Raw genomic sequence first — 25,287 nt, forward strand, 5'->3', positions numbered from 1 at the left:
CATTTTTCTAATATTCTGCACATCAAAGCTATTGCAAGCTATTTGACTGTGCATTTGCTTCTATATACTATTCTGAAATTTCCTCTATTGAGATGTTTTGAAACTGAAGGATTTTTTTTTCCAATCTAATGTCTGTTATATTTAAAAAATATCTTAAAAATTGTACATTCTTTATACTGAATTAAACATTGCCACCTATAGCTGAGATCAGGTTTTCTAAAAATGGTGTGTAAAAGAACACCTGTGCTTCCAGGAAAATAACAGAAATGTTCCCTTCAGCTCCTTATTGCTCAACATGTGAACATAATAATAATAATTAATAAGTATCAACAATTATGGGACATGATACCTTTTGAGCCAGAGACCCTTCACACACATTATCTCATTTAATTCTCCTACCTTCCTGATGATATTGGTGTTACTCTCTGCTTTGTAAATAAGAAACAAAAGGTTAGCTAATAACTGACTCATAGCTATAAATAGAAGGGTTGCTATTCACATCCAGCTCTATCAGACTCTGGAATTCACGCTATTAAACACTGTATTCTCCTGCCTCTCCAAATTAAGTGGTTTGCAGCCTCTGTTCAAATGATCAGCATGAACACTTGCCCCATCTTTACCACAGAATCAAATGGAAACTTCACCAATAAATCCCAAACCTCAGTGTCTCAGCAAAAACCTTAATGAAACAGTGGCTGTCCCTTCCTTCTCAGGGTCCTCAAATGCACAGGATCAGCATGGGCCTGTTGTTACAGGACCATCTCAACCCTGCATGGGTCTTCTGGGGTGGAACAAGTGTCCCTTCTTGGGCTGTGGGCTCTGCGCTGGAGTCTCTGAACGGGTTAATCCACTCCATTTCAAAGTTCAGTGAAGGGACAATCAGAACTGATTTTTAGAATGTTAATCGCCGGCTCTCCTCCGATTGGCCCAGAACAAATGCAGGGTACAGTAAATTGTCCTTGTCAGTTCAGCTCACATGATGATATGCTTTATTTCTAGACATGCCTTGAATCTGTCCCCTGAATTTATGTTCAGAAAATAAACACTTCCAGACGGCAGTAAAGCATTCAGTTGTGGCTGGCGATTGCATAGTCCCAGACCCACCAAAGCTCTTTTCTTGGGAAGTTTTAAGGGCTTGAGTGGTCCAGGTTCCAAAATGGTATTGCCTCCATTTACCAGCCTAACACACAAGTGTGTTATTACAACCTGAACCCCAATGTCAAGCTTGTCCCCCTTTTTTTTTTTGCTCTCTCATCCCTACCCTCTTTTCCCCCAACTCTCACCTGTAGCATTTTTTGCTGCAAAGACTTTCATTTGAGGTTCGATTCAGGCAAAACTTTCTTTTTTGCCAAGTCACCAAATGAGAAGGATATTGCTCAACCTATTTCATCCCTGTCATAAACCAAGTTAGATTATGAGTGGGGAATATACTATGCTTCCCAAAAAAGTACTTTAAAGCACCTCCCACTGCATTGCTTAATTTTGTTCTAAAGAATAAATCAGGGATTTGAAGGCCATACATATGTTTTCTAACACACTCAAAAATAAATATACTACCATTCACATTATTTAAATTCATCCAAGTTCCCCCTTAAAATCGTCATCCATACCACCAGTAGGCATGCCATACACTTGAAGAAACACAATTCTAGAACAGCATAATGATCTCAAGGAAGATCAAATAACCACAATATAAATAAATAAATTGCACTAGTAATAAAGATATCAGAGGTTCAGGACATGAGTTTCTCTCATAAACGCTAAATTAAACAGCTGCTTCATTTTCACCTGAGGTGGCCAATGGGACTTGTATTTAGGTGATTTGCTGATTAGATTGTGTGATGGTCTCTGGGTGTTGCTGATAAACATGCAGCCAGCCTGCAGTGTTTGTTTGCACATTGTTAATTTTTATGGTCATGCTCTACCTATACCTCAGTATCCTTGGATGGCATCTCCTTGTAACATGAGGCCGCTGAGACCTTGGCAAAACTACATGAAAGAGAACCAACCTCAGAAAGAGGCGAAAGGCAGTGCCAAGAGGAGGAGAATGAGGTCTCATTGCAGATTTGAGGTTTTAAGGTGTGAGCTGTGGTTTCCAAGTCGCTCATAGCTCACAGAAGAGAAATTCAGTGACTTCCTCTATTTCTAGGTGAAACTCTATAGAAGAATATAAGACCATGGTCAGTGATTAAAACAGTGTGGTGTGGCAGATAATAAATCGCATCAAATGGTAGCACTTTAGCTCCCAGCACATAGTTTCACAGAGCCATGAAGGGATGTTTCCCTCGCAGCGTTTCTCTTTCATTGTTGTGACACTGCATGTTTTCCTTTCTTTGGGAGAGTGCTGCGGAAACCCATCAGAAAGCTTTTTTAGAACTTTCACATATTTTGTACCAAGATATATGACATCATTCCAGCTCACACATGGAACAATTTTAGTGTAAATATTAAGATGAGATCTTACCTCAAAGAAATGTTTGAGGCCCATATTCCTATAATGCAATTTTCTCGTCACTGTCTCTCTGCTTGTATTTAATATCATTAATCTAATGCCACTTAAGCTTCACCTAAACATCTCATTTCAGAAAGCTTAAGAAGCTTTTGTGTTTTCTCAGCCTGACCTCTTTGGTCATTGTTGCCCATACATAAAGATTTTCCGATTAAGATATGAGGATAATTAGGGGTCATAGAAAATGAACTTTAAGTTAGAAAGGTTAAGGAGGAATGCTAGTATAAGCTGCAAATAGTGACAGCCATCCACATGAATTAGAATGGGAGCCATAAGAATTTTATGTGATTATTCTTTAGTTATTCAGTAAACTAATACTGAGTGCCAACTATATACCAGGTACAAGTGATGCAACAGTGCACAAGACAGATAAAGTTTCTGTCCTCCTGAGATTACATCCCAGTGGAGGAGAAAGATACATTATAAATAATAATAATAATAATAATAATAATAATAATAATAATAAAAAAAAGAAAGAAATACAAGAAAAAACTGGGAAAGTAATATAAAGCAGAAAATAAAAGAAATGTAAATAGTGTGGTTAAATGTCCTCTCTAAAGAAATCTAAGACCTAAAGAAAAAGGAGCAAATGATATAAAGAATATTCTAGACAAAGGCAATTTGTAAAAAGATCATGGGAAGAAATGAGGTTGGCAGATTAAAGGAGCTGAGGTGAGACAAGTGTGGCTAGAGGGTAGGGAGGGCAGAAAGGCACAGGTGGAAATGGGGAGTTGGGAAGGACATGACCCTTGGAGGATGTTGTAGGCTTTGGAAATGAGCGTATTTTTTTTTTTAATATGTAGTGATAGTCAAAGAATTTTAATCAAGAGATGAACTTTTTGCAAGTTGAATTTTTGGAAAATTACAATGGCTGTCACATGGAGAGTGGGTAAGTGGGGTGAGGGCAGAAGTGGGAAGACATGTTGGAGGCTATGGTTGTATTCCACATGAGTGAAGATGGTGGCCAAGATAGGGTGATAGCATGGAAAAGACAGACAAGTGATTCAATTTAAAGATCTATGTTAGAGGTGGACTTGATATATTTGCTGAAGTAGGGTTAGTCAGATGTCAGGGTTGTGAGGGGAAAAAAAGTGGAATCAGGGATAACTCCTAAATCTTTAGCGTGAGCCGCTGGAAGCACTTGTTTTTGCTGACATGGGGAAGGCTGGGAGAAAGTGGATGAAGGAAACAAGAGGCTGAATCAAAAATTTAATTTTGAACAAGTCATTGGTGTGTCATCTGTGAGCCACCTACATTGTGATCGTAAGTAGGAAGTTGGATGAATGAGCCCAGAACTCACACAGAGAGAAAATTCAAACCAAAGTCTGATTTGAAAGTCCATGCTCTTTCCATTCTACTATGAAACCAGTCAAATAAGATTTCACCTTATGAGGACCCTTAGTGCTTATTACGTCTAACATTAATTTGACAATTAAATGTAAATTTGCTTATAATTTATTCTTAGGAATACTGTCATATTGCTACATGTATTATTATATAACTCTTTACAGGCTCATGTATTAAAACTTTGTTTATGTTTTAGTTCCCCTAAAGGAAGTAAGAAAGAAAGCCTTAAACTTCATCTGCCCTTTAGTACCTAGTACAGTGTATTCTGCATCTAAATATTCAACAAATGAGTAGTTTGATAAGCCTCAACAGATTGGCAAATTAGATTTAATATTAAGTTATATCCCATATGGCTTTCTTGTTAAGAATTTTTAAATGTATCTTTTATTGTTTTCAAAAAGAAAAACTAAATGGGAAATAATTCATTTTCACTTTTACGAAGTGGTAGCCATGGGCTGAGAGTCAAAAGAGGCTGTAAAATATTAAGTCAGGTTAATACATAGGTTGCATCTTCATAATAACTTTATCTTTATTTTCAATGAATAATAAGAGTTTAACTGACTCTTTTGGTATCTTCTTTAAAAAAATCATTGCATTCTAGCAGCAATGTATTAAAAACTAGTTAAAAGAAAAGATGCTGAGAGAAATCACTAGTTATCAGCTCAGAAATTAGTTGATGGCCACTGAATCATGAGTGGATGGCACAGGTATTAACAACTTGAAAAATGGGGTAAATAGTAAGGCAGGAAATTTATCAAAACCACATTATTATTCAGATACTAAACAGAGATGTAGTCAAGAATAAGGGGTGGGAAGAACTTCAGAAAGACCAAAGGCAGTTAAGTAATCAAACTCCACAATGGTGAATGGAATTGAGTGTAGCAAGTTCAAGGTAAGATCTAGTGGAAGAAGCAATTCAAACTACTCATACACAGAACACTAATGGCTTCTGAATTACCCACAGCCACTCAAGAAAGAAATTGAGATACCACCATTGACAGCTCAAAGAATATGTTGACTTGACATAGAGGAGAAGATTGAAAAAATAAATAGGGTATTGGGTTGAAATAAGAAGGAAATCGAGGCTAATGTGAAAAATAATACATCTTTGTTACATATTAAAACACCTTAACGGTCGTTCCGGAAATATAGAATTAACACGTCGCCTAGAATGTTGCCTTTAATTAGGAAAACTTCATCTTTTTGAAAATATAAAACGGAAACATGGGGGGAAATCTAAGGAGAACAGTAAAACCATCTAAAAAATTGTTAGAATTCCACACAGAAAGCATGAGAGATTTCATGTCTTCAGCAGAGGAAACAAAACAGTACATGAGAAAAGATTGTGAATGAAAGAAGAAAAGCCAACGTGGATTTTTAATTGTTTTTTAAGTATATGTGGATGTGCAAGTATGCTGGCAGGAAAAGATGTGACATGGTGAATGGATTTTTACTATCGTCTTATGTAGACACGCTGGAAGCTGAGCTGGAGATCAGAACACACACAGTCTTAAGTGACACTCCTGCTCCAAATCTTGTAAACCATCATAATGTCTTTGTTATGTAATCTAAAAAGAAAGTGCATGTTAATTACAGTTATTTAGTTATTTATAACCATTAAAATCCTGCTGGAATGCCTGACATACCTTTGCATCTAGAAAAGATGGAAAACTCTATGAGCACATTTGCAACAGAAGAAGGGTTAGTGTCATAAAGTTATTTTTATCACTTGGGCCACCACTGAAACAATCTGAATCCAGTGAGGCCTAGAAAATTTGTTACTATTAGCATTAATAGGTGTTCATTCAGAATTTATTCTTACTCACCCACATCAATTGAAGGAAAGAAACATGGTATATCAGAGTCCTTGAAAGAAACAGAGTCCATTTTCAAACTGAGTATTTGAACAGAGTTTTAAAAATGGGCCATTTAACATTTGTGTTAAGGAAATCAAGAAAGATAGTGCAGTATCATAGGCCTGGGAACAGCAGTTTCTCTAATACCCATTGGCCCAGAGGGATCTGGGGAAGGAGGAGGTGTCAGAACCTAGAAAGCACCTCCTGAGAGAAGCCTGACCGGAAGAGGTGGTAAACAGCCACACAGAAAAAGCTAGCAGAGAGAGGGCAGGGGCAAAACGCACCGAATCTTTCTCCCCTTCTAGTGCATCCCATTGGCTCAGAGCTCAAAAGAACCTGTTGATAATATTCATAAAGATCAGGCTCCATGATAAGGAGCAGGGAGAAGGAAAGTAGAGGGTCTGGAAGGGTAGCAAAGATGACCAGCGTGTGTCTTTGTCAATCTTTTAATCTCCAAGATTTAAGAGTATCAGGTATATAGTAAATAATCAAAGGCACTTGAATGAATGAATGAATAAATGAATGATAAATGCAATAAGTTGTCTAACAGCACAGAACACCCAGGTAGTTGGAAGTGTGTGGACACTATGTTTTCATGGTATCAAAATAGACTTCACAATAGGAGGAAATTAATAAGGTGTGAAATAAGTTTTTTTTAAGGGTGGGATTTAATATAGTCAAAATAACCAATCAACAATTATTAAGAATCCAGACAGGCAAACTGGACAGAAAACCAATCCAAAAAAATGTCTGGCTAAAGATCAAAGACATTTGAGACCTACTTTTTAAAATAGGTATTTGATCTCAACTGAGCACCCTCCTTAGTCCATTTCCTCAGGTGACTTAAAGGTACAATAATTTGGAGTGAATTATTGGCTTGCAATGATTATTGTGTGGAGAAAAACTCTGTAACTCTCAAGGGCTGATTGATGGGGTTGACGGTATATTTTAAATGAAGTGTATCTAGGTTGCTTCCTATTTTAGTGGGGCATTTCTTTTTAACATTTTTATTCACCAAGTTTGAGAACATAAATTTACTAGTAACAATTTCCAAAGCTTGAAACAACTGCAGCCATCCCTAGGACTTCTCTCTATGCAGAAAATAAGCCCCTGCTTTCAAACTCTATTTCTGTCTCTTCAGTCTCAGTGCCTTTGAATCCTTCCTTGTCACTCAGCTTTGAAGCTTCACGTTTCATAACAATGTTGCCTCTGAGTTTACACCCCTTCACACCTTTGTTATCGCGGGAATATTTTACCTGCAACACTTGAAGAGAAATTCCTTCAGGCCCAGGGTGCACTTTCAGCTATCAACAAATAAATACTAATATAACAATAGACAATTTGAAACTTATATTTTTATAACAAACACACAACTTTTGCCGTTAGAACACTGGGGAAAGATCTTTTTTTTTTTTTTTTTTTGTCATGAGTTCAACAACTTCCTTCGTTGGCCCAGTGGTCATTGCTCTTGATGATTTCAAGAGCAAGGGGCTCTGTCTCCTCTGATTTCCCTTACTGTCTGTTTCTCTTTCCTTCACAAAGCTTCATGCATCTCCCACCCCCACTTCGTGTCTTCTTATTTGTGCACTTTCTTTATCCCCATTAGTAGATAGCAAAGTCCTCTAAGGGCAAAGATGGATCTCACTCATTTTCATCTCTCTGCAATGCCAACAATAGCACTTCTTAGCATTTATAAATTTAAAACTTGCACCATTCTCGTTCTCTCTCTTTCCCCACCCTCCTCTTGTCTTTTGCTAGAAAGACGAGTAGCTGCTACAACTGCAAACTTAGTCAATTCAAGAAAGAAAGAAAAAAAAACACACAGTAAAAAGTATTAATACAAGCTGCTTATAGAGCTTAAATCATTTGTCTGCTCCAAATCAGCTGCTAACTATAAATATTCCCAGAAAACATCTCGGGGAACAAACTCTGTCTCAGAATAACAAGGAATGGCGTCTGCGAAGACTAAGGGGCTTGTGTGAGGGGTTCTCATGGAGTAAGTTTCCTGAAGCCACAAGCACAGTAAATGAGGTTTTACAAAGAAGAAACAAAATGGGGGAATGTTTTCTTGTTTTACTAAAGCTCTATAAAGGCAAGAATAACAACGATGACAGAAATGACGACAACAGCAGCAAACATTCATTGATCATTTACTATTTGTCAAATCCTACTCTAAGTCCACACCTTATTAGCTCATTTATTTTTCACAACAACCTCTGACTTCTTTTTGTTATTACTGGCTGTAAATCCTGCACCAATCACAGCACTAAATAATAAGTCCTTTTGAAAAAAGTAAACTGAATCCATGATGTCCTATATGTTTGTTTGTTTTTTCTAATAGCTATGTAAAAGGATTATTTAAATATTTTGAAATAATCCCATTAAACATACGAGGTTTATGATCAGTTCTGCCACAAATTACATGCAATTTTGGCCAGGTCACTTTGCTTTTTTGGATTTTAAGCTTCTCTCCTATAAAATTAGGAAATTAGATTATTTATAAAATATGTTCTAACTTAATAAATGGGATGATTATGAACTGAGCAGAGTTAAACTTTTCAAGATGAGCTTTGAATTAACTTAACCTAGAGGGACCATATGGACATGACTTTTCTTTGCAAAAACATATATTTCACATGTACTGAAGTTCAATTGTGGTCGATACAACTATTAGCAAAACTGTCTTTATTGTATTTTCAGATCTAAATGAAGGATTCAAGAGCTCTGGGATATCATCTTTGTGGACATCACAGTGCTAGACTTAACACATTACTTCTTTTCCAGAAAAACCCTGGTTTCAACCTCAAGCAGCCCTATGATCTACTCCTATGGGCTAATGGTTGACCATGTGACTTGGAGAAAAAGCGAGCCAGGCTTCAGACCTTCACATGGCATTCCAGTCTGCTCCCTGCCTGCCTAAACTCCAAACAATCTGCATCCTTTTAAACTCAAAGTGCAGGATATCAACATTTCCTATATTCATCAGACAATTCAACCATGAATTGAATATGAGACATTACTGGTCCCAAACTGTTCTGACAGCTGATGTAGAAGAAAGACTGCCAAACGGGTCATGACGACCATTCCTTCCAACTCTATCTCTGTGTTAACCTAGAACAGCAGAAAGACCTATGTCTGAGCCACATAACCTTACCCTCCCCCTCTTTTCTATTTCTGAATTAAGGTTTAATATTGATTCATCGATGTTGTAATTAAGAGAAATGAGATCCATCAGAACATTTATTTTACTTAATCAAGTTATAGCAGAAATGCATACTCCATTCCCAAGCACACCTTAAAGATACACTTGTAGGTAGGTTCTAGAATTGAAGAAAATAACAGAGAGCTTCTAGTCTTACTTCATTCAAGCGGGTGAAAGAAAAAGGCATACTATGCAGTCCCTGACTGTGGCACACTCATTCTGCAAGATGTTAACAATTGGTATTTGTGGCAAAAACTAGCTGTTCCCAAGATGCAGTTCCTCTTCCTCCTGGGCGCCAGCTCGATCACATGTCCAGGCTTCCCTTGAGGTTAGGTGTGGCCATGTGACTAAGTTCTGGTCAATGGCATGAGGGCAGAGTACTATGCCTCTTCTGGGTCCTACATTGTCCAGACAGATCCTTCCCATGACTGTGTTTAGATGCAGGTCATTCAGCAAACTCTGCTACAGTCATATACTGTTATTCCAGAAAATCATTCCATGGTTAAATAGATTTAGGCCAAGCAAAACGCAAGATTATTCTTCCTTCAGATCATTTTACAATTCAAATATAATAAGGGTTGTCACAAGTCTCTAAAAAGGCTCTAAACCACTCAGAATTCCCCAAACTCATTCAGCCACAGAAATGTTTTCCTGAAAAAGATCTTACCAACTTTCAAGAAAATAGAAGCTCCGTGGTCCACAATGTGGGAAACAGAAGTTAAGTGCTGAGACGATAGATCGAACAGAAACTTTCACAAGTAAGAGTAGCATTAATGGAGACATGGGATGTTTGTTTCTGATGCTCTTCAATTAAACCATGGGCCACATCCAGAATGCTTCAAAAGCCATCCCAAATACAAATATAAGCACACACATAGAGTGCAGATTCCTAGGAGTCCCAATTTTTAAAGAAGTAGTCCTTAATGATTTCAATGCTGAAATCAGAATTTCAGGATTTCTTACCTAGTTTTGCTACAGAACAGTAACTAATAATTATTTCCTCTTCATTCTGAATGCCACATGACACCGATCTTGATATTATAATAATTACTGAGCACACCTGTCGCTTCCTGAGTTCTACGTACCGTTAGAAAATACAGAGGCAATGTGGTGTGGTGTGGTGTGGGATGCTGGGAAAAGTGCTGAACCAGGAAGCAAGACAGCTGGACTCCACCCCTGGCACATATGAAAAGCCATTATCTCACTTAACTGTTCCATCATCACCTCATCCTTCAAATGGTTTCTAAAGCCAATTTTAGTGTGAGTATGAAGCATCACACTATCAAATGTATGTATATATGAGTATACTCAGGACTTGAATCTTATCTTCCTGGACAAGACGCTGATATATCATGTTCATAAGGCAGGGTTTGAAAGGATGCCGTCATTTCACAATCACGTGAGAGATTGTATAGTATGAGATACAGTAATGCCAAAGCCTTATCAGCTACATTACAAACAAATTGTTCATGTGAAAAAGTTAGCCTGGAAGCTCCTTGTGCACAGCCCAGCCTTGTGTGAATTCAGTACACAGCTGGGTCACCTACATTTATTGGGATGGAATAACATGATGCTTCACAAATAAACTCTCTTGTGCCCCAAATTCAAGTCTTTTCTATTTCTTCTTCCTAATTTCTACAGATTGCAAATTATTTTGTGCAAATTACCCCCACTGGCTTCCTCAACCTCCTCACTAACCCTTCACCTCCTCACTATAACCCATCAGGGAGACAAGGTGATGGTGGGGATGATGACAACATCTGCAGGGTTCTTAGGATGTGCTAGACACTTCTCCGCGGACTTCACGTATGCAGCATCAACTCACTGAATCCTCCCCACAATCCTATTCGGTTTATACCCCATTTTACAGATAAGGAAACTGATGCTGGTTGTGGGACTACCCACCCATTCTCACAGCCAGTATGGAACAGAGCTGAGAAAGAGGTCCAATGCTTCAGACATAGACATATTTTCTGACATCAGTGGAGGCTGAAATTTGGCTCTACTCTTCCCAGCCATAGGACCTTGGGCAAGATATTTGACTATTCTGAGTCTCCGCTTTCTCATCAGAGTGTGGAGAGAATAAGGGATGGTTTGTGTGATCTTGTTTCTGTGTTGTTTGTTCTTAGTAAGAAATAAATAAGATACAGTCTACAGAACTCCTGACATCAATTAAATATTCAACAAATGATAGCTATTACTAAGCATGGTTTCCTGACAATCGAAAGCAACCCCGTGCAAAGGTAAAATGTTTGAGGAGAAGAGCAGGCGAAGACCTACAGTGGCACAGAAGAGGGGAGAGAGCACGTTCAAATCTGAGGAAAGACTGACTTTGTTCTCAAAAAGTGGTTTGCAAAACTTCCAAGAAGCTGACAGTTGGATGTCCAAGCTCAGGACCCATGATGCCCCCTGGTGGCCTTGGGGGGCCCTCTAGAGCTTGAGACTTGGGGTGCCTGTGGACAGCTCTCTTTTTGCACAGGTGGGTCTCCAGAGCTACTTAGTGGAAGGGGCTGAAAGAGAAGGGGCTTCTCAGCACGCAGCCGCCTGGGCACTCTGTTTCTATTCAACACCAACTTTATTAAGATATCAGAGCCAGAGCAGGTAGGTGGCTGCAGGGGAAACTGTGAGTGGGCAAAAGGTGGGGGGAGGCAGGCACTTAATAAAAGATATTTCTTTTCCTTTTTTTAATCTAAGTCTGACAGGAACACCATTAAAAGGTGATTGAGAGTTGGTGATTTTTTTTTCTTTTTAAAGAAAAAGCACTTTCTCCTTCTAAAGAGAAAGAAAGACGCCCATTTTCCCCAATTCACTTAGTTCACAGAATGTTTTCCTCTAGGTATTCATCCAATTAACTGGTCAGACAGCTGGAATCTGATACAGGGAATAAACAATTCTTCAAAGAGAAGCCACTCAGCGCTTTTCTTTGAGGAACTCTCCCCCCCCCCCAAAAAAAAATAACATCACCACCCCACTCCATTTTTCCTTTATTCCCCTTGTTCCCTATAATCCCAGGTCTGGCCTGGATGTCACAGCTTCAGAACTGAGAACTGTCATCTGCGGTCTGCCACTCTCCCCACCCTGCCAGGAATGACACTTTAGTTCTGTGTTAATTGCCCTACTGCAGCTCGGCTATCAGCCAGGGCCTGTCTCAGATTTACTGATTGCAGACGTGAGTGGAGTGAGTGAGCAAGCATGCAGGGGTCGGGGCTCAGAGGGACCAAGTTCAAGGGCACCGAATGGTACAGACGCATAAACAAGGGAATGGTATGTAAGCAATAAAGACATAAAGGTTAGGACCAGGGCTAGCAGTACAATAAACAGCTGTGATAACCCAGTTTGTTTATAGATAAAGAATTTACAGTAAAATCCTCAACGTGCAGCCTACATTTGTTAACACTTTAAGAGACGTATAATTTCTTTACATCTTGGCTTGCTCCATCTTCTGTGCACTATGCAAACATCTGTGGCCATCTCAGGGCTTCCCCCACCCCTTTTCTTTCCAATATTAGAAGTGTACAGTCATCACAACAGCTAGAAATAGATGCCAAATCCAAAATCTCAGTGTTGGGTAGCAGCAGCTACGAATTCCAAAAGACAGATACTTCTAACCACTACTACTCTGGTGTCCCATTAAAAATCTCTATTTTTCAAGCTGCAAAATGTTCTTTTGCACTCCATTTTTCCTAATTTTATTTTAATATACATAAGTAGAGTAAGTAAAATCTCATTAGAATGTCCATAAATTTGGCTCTGTGTACGTTGTGCTAACTCTCCATTTAAAAATAGATTTCAGACTACCATGAAGCATTTGGTGAAATCGCCACAGTGCTTCTTAACTGTCCTAGGAGGCCCCCCATCACAAGTACAATATATTGTACTGTAACTATTGATCCAAATGGCTACATTTCTAAAGGAGAAAATGATTGTGTAGTGAGAGCAGTGCAGAGGTGCAGTAAAACGCCCTCCAGTATATAAAGACATAAAGATTAAAGTCACCCTGTAGATTCCCTTTAACTTCTCCAAATCCACTGTGTAATGTGTTCTTTTAGGATAAATCACAAACGTGGTACAAATTAACATGACAGTGATGGTGTTCATAAATAAAACTGCTTCACAGGATTGTCCAGACCAGACCAAGTTCATTTTGCTTTACATACACAGAGAGACTGTTAATTCAAACCCCAGATATCAAAAAAGGAACATCTGACTATCTTGAACACAAAGCAACACCCCCAAAATTTGTCAGACAGAACACGTATCCTGGATAAGGAACTGAGATGTCAGTACACAGGATGCCCTACAGTGTTAATATCAACAGTTTTCGGGGCTATGGCTAGTCTTCAATTTCTATAAAGTTAGAATGTTTTCCGAAGGACAGGTGGAATCTGATGAATGAGATTTTAAATTGTGCTTTGCTGAAGGGCACTTCTTGTTTAACCATTTCTCGTCTCTGCCTCCTGCTCAAATGTGTTGCCACTGAAAGAGTTTTTAAAGCAACCATATTTAAATAATACCCTATAGAGTTTGGTTTACCAGGGCTCCTACCAAATTAGCATTTAAGTTACTTTGTGATAGGAAAGGGTCTTTCTGGCTTTGATTTGGTTTCATGCTAGAAAGAACACAAAGCAAGCCCAAGTTTTAAAATAGCCTCAGCACACGGATGACTGAGCCAAGATTTGCACTAAACATGTTGAAGGGTTTTTTTTGGTGGAATTATTTATTATCATTTTAATTAGTAAAACCAGCTTGTTTTCACCCATGTTCCCTTGTGTGCTGAAATGCCAGTTTGTGTCAAAAGGAATCCATACATTGATTCCACATACAGAGATCTGATTGAAGAATTTTAATGACTCTGCAAGTGCCGCTGACCGTACCAGCCTTGGCCTTAAAGGTAGCAAGTAGAATTGCCATTTATATTTCAAAACAGTCAAGGACCTTATGGAGGCCTGTGATCTGCAGAGGAAAATGTTACACCGAGCTGGAAGTGCACTTGTGTTCTCCCACCTCCATCATTTACCTCTGAACAGATGCTCTAGGTGAAGCAGGCTGGGATGAGATGCCAGGCAGGACGTGAGTCACTCCGCAGATCATGGCAGGAGGAAGCGTTGCTGGAGGGAGCTTCCCAGGTCACAGCAGGATCGTCAGTGCTTAGAGCTGGCCCTGAAACTCTTTTGGCACTTAGAAAAAGTGAAGAACTCTAGGAGGTGAAAAGAGAGAGAGAGAGAGAGAGAGAGAGAGGAGAGCTAGAGACAAGAAGGGAGGGAAGAAAAATGAGAAAGACGGAGGGAGGCAGGCAAGCAGCATTTCTTTTCTTCTCCCTCGAGGTATTTGTACAAGAACAAATACCATCCTGCTTTGAAATGGCATGTACTGCCTTATTATATGATCATTTTGAAATTCATTGAGTTCTCTGATCAACTGAAACAATTAAAGACATGTCTACAATTGTCCACTTGAGTTTCGGATGAGCCTTTCTCTGAAAGGCTCTTTGGGACACCAAAGAATTTGCGTTTAGAAGCACACTGGTATACCTCCTTCCTTCCTTTCTTGCATAAATCAGAGCCATTGGTAAAGGCTTGGGACCTGGGATATAATCATATCGCTGAGAACTGTACAGCTGAGGGTTGGAAATAATGGTTCTCTGACCCAGTGAGTAGTGTATTACTACAGAAGTTTGTATTCTATTAAGAGTTAAAAAATGACGAAGATCTCAACTAATCTCCTGCCAGGGTTCATTTTCAATACAGGTTCCTGTTATTTTTCCAGTGCCTTTTGCTCTGCCCTTCTTGCTACATATGGAAAACCTATATCAAGATGGTTGTCATGGCAATGAAAAGATTTGCATGTGTCTTATCTATCTATTTAAATACCTTCTTATGGTTTATAACTACTATAATACATCCCTCCAGCTCTGCTCATCACTAATTTAGAGCTATCCCAGTGTGTCTGAGGTCACTGATATCATCTGAAGCATGTTGTCGAGACAACTCTGAAGGCACTGACCATGGGGGTAATTGCTTTATGCAAATAAAAAAGGTATAGTAGTGATACATGCCACAGCCATCCTTATAATCTGCATGAATAGCCATGGTCATGTCCCCGCTGAGGGCATTTGTTTCTTTCGGGATAGACACGATACAAAAGAACTTTAGTTTCTTTCTCATGCTCACTCCTTTCTTCATTGTCTCCTTCCTTGCTAAACTCTCCTAATTTCAGAAGTTGAATAATCATTTCAAGGGTTTCATTATAAACACACTCAATATAACATTTCGTTGATAGCTGGTCTCGAACTAAAAACTGCAAGTACAGTAAGATTCTGATTTATTTGTCCAGGATTTTCAAGGTTCTCTTCCTCAGCCTTCCCACCTTGGAAGTCCCACTTTTTCTTTGCTAGCACAATTTCTTGTCATTTGGCAAAACTAAGTAAATATAATCTTTATTATAAAAAAGCATAGCTTATATTTGTAGGAAAATATCACAAAATAATCATCTGAAGGGACAATAAATAAAGAAAACGGAGACCATACCCCTATACCACCCTATGAACAGCACACTGGAAGTGAGACTAACAGGCACCTTTGATCTTGTCACTTCAAAGGTGTGGCTTTTTTAGGCTTCTTTTGATAAAACTCACTTTTAAAGGTCCCCTAAGAAATGCTCAGTAACAGTCTTCTAGTAAATTGTGGTTCAGAGCTTGCAAAGATTTGAAAAAGACAAAAAACAAAACAAAAACAAAAAAACTTATCAAGGAAGTCTAGTAGCTTGGCAATGCAATGATAGTTCTATAGGCTTTTGATTCTGTGCCATGCTCACAAGCAAAGAATTCTTAAAGATAATTTATATCATTAGTTGTAGGCTTAGGTAATGCTAACGTGCTCTTAGAGTAGCCCATTAAGGACCATTTTACTTTGACAATAAAGTGAGACTGTGTTTACATATTGGACTGCAATCACTGTTTGACTAATCTGTAAAGGGTAGATTTTTTCTATTGCATTTCAATAGCTCATCTACTTCAAACTGTTGTGAACTTTCTAAAGATGTGTTTTCATTTATAATAGCAGATCGTGCCGTGTGGTAATCTGGAATTGAAGTTTTAGTGACAGATTCATTCAAATAGCACTTTGCATGCGGCATTACTGCAAACATTAATTTTTTATTAAAAAAATATATAAAAGTGACAAAACCTTCCAAAGATAATTTCTGCAATTTAGTAAACTAAGGATTTCAAGTCAGGCATCAGTTTCCGGGTGTTTTTCATAATGGATTTCACAGCAGATGACCTGACAGGCAATCTCATGATCTGAGCCGCGCTTTGCGGCATATACACAAATTGCCGTCAAAAGTACTGGAAGTCACCCTCCCTTTCACATGACATGCTTGCAAGTTAAGCCCTGCAAATGTCCAGAGGTCCAGACTGACCCCTTCACCTCCCGTCTGGGAAACATTCCTACTCCAAGCCTTTCATTCTTGACAACAAACAGAGCCAGGGCCATGTAGCTAGTTTTCAAAGGCCAACAGGAACAACGATGAATGGGGCATATCTGGTGTGACAATGGCTGGCAAGGGCTGTGAGTCAAACTGCAAAACCTGTGCCCTAGCAGAGGAGAATGGAAGAGAGAAGACAGAGGAAGAAGAAAGGGAGGAAGAGGAAGAAAGTGATGGCAGATGGAATAACCCCTATTTTTTACTTCCTCTTCAACCCTTTTTATTTGCTTTGCCTTCTCTCCTCCAATTTTAATGTCCCACCCATGTCCACCCTACCCCATCACAAGTATATTATGTCACATACAAGTATATGATATAGATGCCACCCTGCTCAAATTGATAGTTTATTAAAGAAACACACATTTCTGTAGAAGTCTCTGAGTATGGCCATCACTACATGATATCACAGCAATAAATTTGTACACACAGTTCCAAAGGCAATTTGGAATTTGAAACAAATTTCTTTGTTTATGGTCCCTTACACTTTAGCATGTATCCCAGTGTATTACAATCTTGAGGTTTTATTCTTACAACTCACATTACCCAGTAGCGTCTGACACCTAGTAAAGGCTAGACACTCATTTTTTTCTACACTCGAACTGTTTATATTTGAATTAATGATTCCATTTCTGTGTCTTGGGCAGACTCAGGCCATTTCTGCCCACACAAAATGAAATAAAGAATTGATTAAGCTGAAAAATACACTTTTATCTAAACATATGTAGTAGTGTATGGTATTAGTAATCTTTTTCCCCCCCCCCCAAGCGTCCACTTCATTGTGAAATCTTTAGCCAGTGGGCAATAATTTTTATCAAATACAGCCAGCCAATATGCTGCTCATCAGCTTCACCAGAATGGCCTGGAATGTCAGGAAAAAATGCTCCAGTGAAGAATTCAGAAGAGCAAGAATGTTGTTCTGGCCTTGGCGCTTACTAACATCGCTTTAATCTGAAACTTTTTATCAAATAGAAATTGCCTCTTTGCAGCTGGCAAGTCACTTAAACTCTCTTGACCTCAGTTTCCTCACTTGTATATGGAAGTGTGTTGAAAATGGTAAAGTACCGTATTAAATGCATGGTAAGATATCAGAACAGTTAATCACCATCATCACCCTCTTGGACCACTTAGGTATAAGGTGGACATTTACATGGCTGCAAAATACAAATGAATAAAAAGAAAAACATGGTTAGTATTATGATTATTTAGTCACACATTTAATGGAGGAGATAGTATCATTAATAGCAATTATCTGAGAAACAGAAAAATCAATATATTAATATCCCAGTGCAAAAATTAAATAAGAATAGGAAACATGAAAGTAAAAACCAAAGTAAATTAACAGTTTTTTTAAGACATTATTCAACTTCATTTTTCATAAAATTTTTAGAAAATAATAACACAGCTTATTTTGGTTTGCCTTATAAGTCTCCTTCTGAAAACAAATCATGTTCCTGGTGGTATATTCCACTATAGTCCACTGAATCACTTTATCCTACTTGGAAGTTTTAAGTCATTTGGATACTTTCCTATCTGAATTAGACTCCAAGCCACAAATTTGTGTTACAACTGTCTAACGATTCTATTGATAAATGTTTTCTGATCATTATTCTCAAAGTACTATTTGGGGTTTGCATTTAGCTGTTTCCAAAGACCTCTGAGAAAGGAATAGGAAACAAACAAAAATGTTGGCTATCCATTATAATCTTTGTCAACATACATGTGTCTTTAAATCTAACCAGCAAAATTTTGCTCAGAAAGAAATTTCAAAAACTGTTTACTCCCATGACAAGTGTTTTGAAGAACTTATGCAATTGGCTGGATATATTAAGTAGGACTTGAACCATATTGTAATCCCATTATCTCAGACAAAAATACATTAAATTAAACTGCATTGATGATAGGCCTAATTTGGTATTTCATAAATTGTCAGAGAAGGAATTGGGGTCCTTAGCATCCCTATGAACCCTAGTTTCAGTGGTAAGGTCAATGTCTATAGGCACCATTCTTTTCCTTAACAATAGTTTGACTTCGTTCAAAATACATTAAACTGTAGATGGGAAAAGTCATAATATGAACAGTGCCCAGTGTTGGTAGGGGTATAGGACAAAATAATCTACTGAAAAAAGACTAAATGGACTCAATGTATTTGGAAAAGTTTGGCATTACCACGTAAAATTTAACATATGTGCTCCTTCAATCTTTGAATTTCACTCTTCAATCGAGAAACTCCTGGGCACCAAGAGATATGTGCCAGAATGCTTAAAAAGTATTGTTCCTTATAGTCAAAATTACGAGAAACAAAAATATCTATGGACCATAAAGTGAATAAATTTATTGTTGGATGTTTATATAATGAAATAACAGTGAAAATGAGTGAAATACAGCCACAAGCATCGGCGTGCATGAATCTTTAAAAACTGTTAGATGAAAGAAACAAGTCACCAGAGAATACACACAATATGATTCCATATGTGTAAAGTTCAAAAGTAAACAAAATAGGGCCGGCCGAGTGGCACGATGGTTAAGAACTGGCTTAGGATGCCAGAGGGCCCCGGTTCAGATCCCACATATAATGGCCAGTGACACTGCCCTCTACAGCTAAGATGCTGAACAACAGCTCAACCTGGAGCTGGGCTGCCGTGAGTCACCTGCGATGGCATAGGCTGCAGCCTCTGTGGCAGTGGGTTGCCATGGGCTACCGTATGTAGCCAGCAGCCAGCGTGAGAGGCCAGCAGTCGCAGTGAGCGGCCATCCAGAAGCCGGCGACTGATCTGCCTCGCCCGGGAAGAGCACAATGATGGTGCCAACTTGGGCCAGTGAAGCNATCCAGAAGCCGGCGACTGATCTGCCTCGCCCGGGAAGAGCACAATGATGGTGCCAACTTGGGCCAGTGAAGCAATGTCCTCCACAACTAGATTGAAGAACAAAATGACAGCAACTTGTCTGTTCCCATCCCCCCAATTCCCCAATAAAAATCTTAAAAAAAAAAGTAAACAAAATATTAGTTAAGGATATAAATAAATGTGGCGAAGTTCCAAAGAAATATAAGAAAAAATGTTTACACAAAACTTAAGTAGCGGTTATCTCTTGGTGTGGAAGGGAGTCATTGGAAAAAGGGGATTGATAAGAATAGACCAGATGAACATCTCAAGAAGATCAAAATTTATGTTTTGAAGCCCTCACTTCAGAATGGACTATATTTGGAGACAGGGCCTTTAAAGAGGTGATTAAGTTTGGCTGAGGTCATTAGGGTGTGTCCTGATCCAATCTACATGGTGTCCTTATGAGAAAAGGAAATTTGGACACATATACAGACAGTAGGGATATGCTCAGAGGGAAGGCCATGTGAGGACACAGAGAAAAGGCAGTCATCTGCAAGCCAAGGAAAGAGGGCTAAGGAGAAACCCAACCTGCTGACACCTTGATCTTGGACTTCTGGCCTCCAGGATTGTGAGAAAATACATTTGTGTGGTTTAAGCCACTCAGTCTGTGGTATTTTGTATGGCAGCTTGAGAAACTTGACCCAGAGATATAAGCAAAGGCGGAAAACTATACAGATGAAGAGGAAAATAAGTACAATATTTAAATAGCAGATATCTCTTGGTGGGGAAAGAAGTCGCTGGTGAAAATGTGACTATAAGAATGAAATGTGTGAAAAACACCCCAAAAATCATGCAGCATAAGAAGACAAGGACAAAGTTGTGTTTCTATGGAATAAAAACATGAAGTGGAGGGTAGTGGGGGGGGGAAATTGTTAGAGGCAGGCATAAGACAATCGCAACAGTCTAAGTTCGTGTTTTGTATTTGCTATCACAGTCCAGGAAACAACTTTAACTCTTATCTCCTAGCCAGGATAAAAATAATAATCTTCCATTCCTGACGGTAAAAGTAAGAGCAAGTAATTTTGCCCTTGTTGTGTGGGCTGTTAAACAGTCAATATTAATTCACCAGAAAGAAGTAAAAACAAAAGCAAGCTTTTGGCCAGTTCCCACCACCTCTGCATCTCGTGGAGAAGGGAAGGTCCTCATTGCAGGAGAGAGCAAGGGCTGGAGGCTGCACACTCCAGGTGTCATGCTGAAGTCTTATGTTTAAGATGTCAAGATGGTGTGTGGGGTGAAGGCAGGGGAGGTAAGGTCCAACCAGCCCATGGGGTCCCTCTCTGAGCAGCACTGCCTCAGCCTTATCCAATCAGAATGGCAATTCTGTGAGCAGGTCCCACTATACAGAACAGAGCCTGACAGGTTGCTCAAGGAAGAGGGCTTCATCTTTGGGGAGGACTTTACTGGGTAGAGGGGGGCCTTTTATTAAGAACAACGAGGCAATCATAGCTAACCTCCCCAGGTACTAATAACCAAGAGATTCTCTGAGATTATAACCTAAAGTCAATTATTCTCTGGTAATTCAAACATAGCACAAGCCTAGTCAATCTATAGCCATGTAACAAAATTGTGTCATCTTTTTATAAAGCTAGGATCGAAAGCATCATCAAATTCAAAGGATAGTCCATTATCTCTAAAAGAAATCCTGCTTCAAGGTAGGATTTCGTGGTGTGCACCAATTTCTCAAGGAGGATTTTATTAGGCATCATTATCAATGCAGCTCAACTTGAACTGGTAAGTTCAGCTGTACAGAGAGATGCATGTGTATGAACACAACTGTGGAAGGCAGAATTCTAAGATGACCCCTAATGACCCACACCCTTGTATAATCCCCTACTTAAGAGTGAACAGGACATGTCACTTGCTCCTAACCAATGGAATACAAGTTATTCCATCAGGACTTGACTGAGTTAATTAAAGCGCCTAATAAATGGACATTAAGTGATTCAAAAGGGAAATTATCCTGGATGGTCCTGATCAAATCAGGTGAGTTGCTCAAAACAATGTCTAAAGGTTAGAGATTCTCTCCTGCTGAATTTGATGAAACAAGCCACCATGAATTCCATAGCTGCAAGGAAGTGAATTCTGTCAAAAACCTGAGGGAGCATGGGAGCAGATCTCCTCAGTAGAAACTCTATGAGAATGCAACTCAGCCAACATCTTGATTACAGCTTTCTGAGATCCTGAGCACAGGGTGTAGCTACACTGTACCGACTCCTGACCCATGAAAGCATGAGATGATAAATGTTTGCTGTTTTTAGCCACTAATTTTGTGTTAATTTGTTAGACAGCAATATAAAACTAATGCATCAGCCAAATCACTCCTGGGCCTATCTTTGGCACTTTATCCATCAAGGTGTTAGTTATAAGCAACAAAAGTCAACACTGGTGAATTTATTAAAGGCTATGTGGAAGCTCAGATCCTCTCCAAAAGGTCTGGAGGAAGCCAAGCTTGGAGTGAGTGCAGGTAGGCACAGTTCTCTATATCACACAGTAGGAATAGCCCCGTGGAGATACCAGGTCTGCAGCCACTGGGCAGCACTGACTCCGGTTCACACCATCAACATCACTCAAGCTGGACATGAAGTCTACTGCTAAAGCCACTGCTGCTTCTGGAAACCACATGTAGCCCCTGAGTGCTGCCAAACCTATGAGAATAGCAGCTGCCATTCCCGGTGTTTCCATAAATGTGTTACTAGCTTCAAAAATCAATGTTTGTAGCCAGTATGTTGGAGCTACAGTGCCCAGGTCATATGTCTAAGGTAGAGGTCCTCTATTTAGCTGCAAGGGCACTTAAAAGAGCAAGTATCTGGGGTTTTGAGCTTGCATATGAGGATGCAAGCTCTGTTAAATAATGTGGGTATTCCTCAAACAAGGGAAATGTTTTTAGATGCTAGGAGGACAAAAAGAAGGAAGTGTTTACTAAGTAATTTAGTCCCCATGCTTCCCCGTCTCCCCAGGTTCTCACATCATCTTCTAATAATGTGAGACTTGAGCTCAATTTGCAGAATTTCACAAGTTAGTTTTGGAAAATGGCTTTCTCCAAGCTTCATCCCCAAGGTATAAAATCCTGAGGATATTCAAATGAATAAAGCAATTTTAACTCAGGACAGGGCAATTGGAGATCTCTTTTATCAGTCAAATTATTGTCTTGTTTGGTTTTCTGACAGTGTTAAGTCACTGCACAAGGCCTGCAGTGGTTTTCATGGAATATCGTTTATTAATCTGGTAATCGTAGTGAATATTTGTTGTCTGGAGCAGGGCTGCCAGGATTCTAGGCTGGAGATACTTATCCATGACTATTATCCCATCACTAATCATCGTTGATAAACATTGAAAATATTAATCAGCTTCCATCTGATCACAGTCCCCCATTTAACCACAGCAAAATCTCTGTTGTTTATATACTGGCTTCTTTCCTCCTTGGTTCATTTTGCTCACTTAAAGCCTCTCTTCCTGGCCGTTTCATTCCAAACAGATCCTGACAAATAGCGGCAGGCGGGGATATATCCCATGGCTCAAATTGTACTGAAAATGATTCAGACACAACAGAGAAGAGTGGAAATATGCCACCGAACCAACCCCCAAGATAAAGCATCATCGGGGAATGTGTGTGTGCTGTTAATTCTACTCCCAGGAGAGGTCAAGAGGGCCAGAGGTTGATCCCACGGCATAGCTGAGGGTGAGTAGCAAAAATTCCTTGTTGACGTGAGCAGTGCTGTAGATTAAAGTTTAGGAAACTTACTATGGTTCCAAAACTCTCTATTCTCGTAGAGAGGGGAGAACAGTGGAGAGAGGGAGAAAAAAATGGGAGCAGAGCAAGTGGTGGCTGAGAAATGACATGTAGGAAGTATGTGTGAAGACAGTAACAGAACAAACACAGTCCACCAAAAGGAAATGTGGGATATTAAAGTGATTGTTATGGCATCTGACTTTTTTTTAGATGCAAGAAAAATATGCCCATCTGAAATATATATTAAACAGAATTTGGTGCTTAACAATCTCCAGGCACCCTGGCTTTCTCATACCATTGACCCCTGTAATAGTAACAAAGAGATGTGGACAACATAACAAAGCTCACAGGAAAGTACAGCTTGTCCCAGCAATGACTCTGTCCAGCCAGGTGTAGGAAGATACCTCCCACCCAATAATATTCCACAGACCTCGTTTCCTTTTTTGCTTCTGCTTTGGAAGCAGGTAAAAGGCGGGGGGTGGGGTGGAGGGGTGCAGGCATGAGCGTGTGGAGAAAGGAGAAAGGAGTTATTCAGATGATGGTCAGTTCTTTTTTGTTTGTTTGTTTGTGCCCGACTCAGTTCTCTACAGCACAAGATGATCCACGCCTGCCGGGAAAAGGATTTGGCCATAATTTCAAATGGAAAGCGGAGTTTAGCGTAATTTCAGAAGAAAAAGACATGTATTGAGGACTTAGATTGAGCTGCGTGAAACTGTCATTTCAGCAGGTTGAAAGTGGCCAAATAAACAGTGTCAACCTCATGTTTCTAATTGTATGAGCTGGGCAACCTGGAAGATACCAAGTCTGCAGAGGTGAACAAATGAGGCTGTGCAGAGCCCCAGGGAACACGTAGTCTAATGGGAGAGATGAAGTTACTCAACTTATCGCACAAATGATTGTAAGACTACAAACTGTAATCTGTGTGAGCAACTTACTATGAAGGTCTATAACAGAGGTCAGACCAGCCGGTGAAGTTCAGGGGAGCCTCTCTGAGGAAGTGCAGAGAGTAAGAGGCGGGGCTGGCGGGCGCGCAGAGGAGCAGAGCAGGAAGCTATCCTTTCCTCTTCAGACAGTATGAAGTCCTATGCCACGTGTCAAGGACGAAGAAGACACCATGCCCACTGTGCCAACCTTCATGGAGACCAACTTCTAGTGTGTGAGATGGCAATAAATGGGCAAACAGATCTCTAAATAGAATGATTTCAGGTAGTAACATGTGCTCTGAAGGACATCAACAAGGGATTGAGAGAGAGAACAACACAGGAGGATCGCTAGAGCAGTCCAAGAGGCCCCGCTGAGGAGATATTTATGCTGCGACATAAAGGATGGGAAAGGAATACAAGGAAAAGAATTCTAGGCAGTGGGAACAGAATGAACAAAGATTATGTTATAAAAAAACATACTCAGGGCCGGCCGAGTGGCGCGATGGTTAAGAGCTGGCTTGGGACGCCAGAGGGCCCCGGTTCGGATCCCACATATGAGGGCCAGTGACACTGCCCTCTACAGCTAAGATGCTGAACAACAGCTCAACCTGGAGCTGGGCTGCCATCAGTCGTCGGCGACGGTGTAGGCTGCAGCCCCTGTGGCAGTGGGTTGCCATGGGCTACCGTGTGTAGCCAGCAGCCAGCGTGAGCGGCTGTCCAGAAGCAGGCGACTGATCTGCCTCGCCCGGGAAGAGCACAATGATGGTGCCAACTTGGGCCAGTGAAGCAACATCCTCCACAACTAGATTGAAGAACAAAATGACAGCAACTTGTCTGTTCCCCTTCACCCAATTCCCCAGCACCATTCCCATCCCCCCAATTCCCCAATAAAAAAATCTTTAAAAAAACAAAACAAAACAAACAAAAAAAACATACTCAGTGGCTCCAAACTGTGAGTGAGGAGGAGAGTGACAAAGATGAAGTTGGAAATAGACACACATACAGAAAAAAGAAGAGGAGCGGGCCGGCCGAGTGGCGCGATGGTTAAGAGCTGGCTTGGGACGCCAGAGGGCCCCGGTTCGGATCCCACATATGAGGGCCAGTGACACTGCCCTCTACAGCTAAGATGCTGAACAACAGCTCAACCTGGAGCTGGGCTGCCATGAGTCGCCGGCGACGGCGTGGGCTGCAGTCCCTGTGGCAATGGATTGCCATGGGCTACCGTGTGTGGCCAGCAGCCAGCGTGAGCGGCCAGCAGCTGCAGTGAGCGGCCGTCCAGAAGCCGGCGACTGATCTGCCTCGCCCGGGAAGAGCACAATGATGGTGCCAACTTGGGCCAGTGAAGCAACGTCC

Source organism: Hipposideros armiger, unplaced genomic scaffold (genome assembly GCF_001890085.2).
Source record: "Hipposideros armiger isolate ML-2016 unplaced genomic scaffold, ASM189008v1 scaffold_2, whole genome shotgun sequence".
NCBI lineage: Eukaryota > Metazoa > Chordata > Mammalia > Chiroptera > Hipposideridae > Hipposideros > Hipposideros armiger.